This window comes from Penaeus monodon, chromosome 39, assembly GCF_015228065.2.
Source record: "Penaeus monodon isolate SGIC_2016 chromosome 39, NSTDA_Pmon_1, whole genome shotgun sequence".
Taxonomy (NCBI): Eukaryota; Metazoa; Arthropoda; class Malacostraca; order Decapoda; family Penaeidae; genus Penaeus; species Penaeus monodon.
This window is the reverse complement of record NC_051424.1, coordinates 742,727-743,476: the sequence shown is the minus strand read 5'-3', so window position 1 is coordinate 743,476 and position 750 is coordinate 742,727.

Here is a 750-nt window from a genome sequence, read left to right as displayed (position 1 = left end):
TCGCGGTGTTTGCGTCACTCCACCCCCCACATCGCTTCCTAAGTACTCTATAGTGAAATACCCAATCTCAGTTTTTCAAACGGGCGAGCAGTGAGCGATGCATTTGCCAGAATGTTAAGAACTTTTATCAAAGTTTTAATGTGTTCCTCCCATCCTTTCGTGTGAATTAACAAATCATCGACGAACATCTCTACGTTAGCGGCATCGTTAAACAATTTCCTCATCATGCGGTTGAACGTCGCGCTTGCATTAACTAACCCGAAAGGTACAACTTTAAACTGCATCAATCCTTTGCTCGTCTGGAATGCGGTGATAGGCTTACTCTGTTCATCTATGGGATTTGCCAATACCCGCGGAAAGATCGATCTTTGTGAAATATTTACACGCTAATACGAGTCATTATCAAATCCTGATCTGGCATGGGTTCCGAGTCAAATACTGTCAGTTTATTTATCTTGCGACTGTCTAAACAAACGCGATCACTCCCATCCTTTTTCTTTACTGCAATTAGCGGGTTCGAGTAAGGCGAGGTTGAAGGCTCTATTACGCCTAGCTCGAGCATCCGACTTACTTCAGCGTCGATATTCCGTTGCAGTGCATAAGGAATAGGATATTGTTTAGTATTTACAGGTCTATTACTAGTCAAATTAATTGTGTGCGCAATGACATCCGTTCTTCCCGGGACATCTGTGAATACCGCACTAAACTTCGACAACACGTTCGCCACATCGCGCTTCTGTTCCGCGCTCA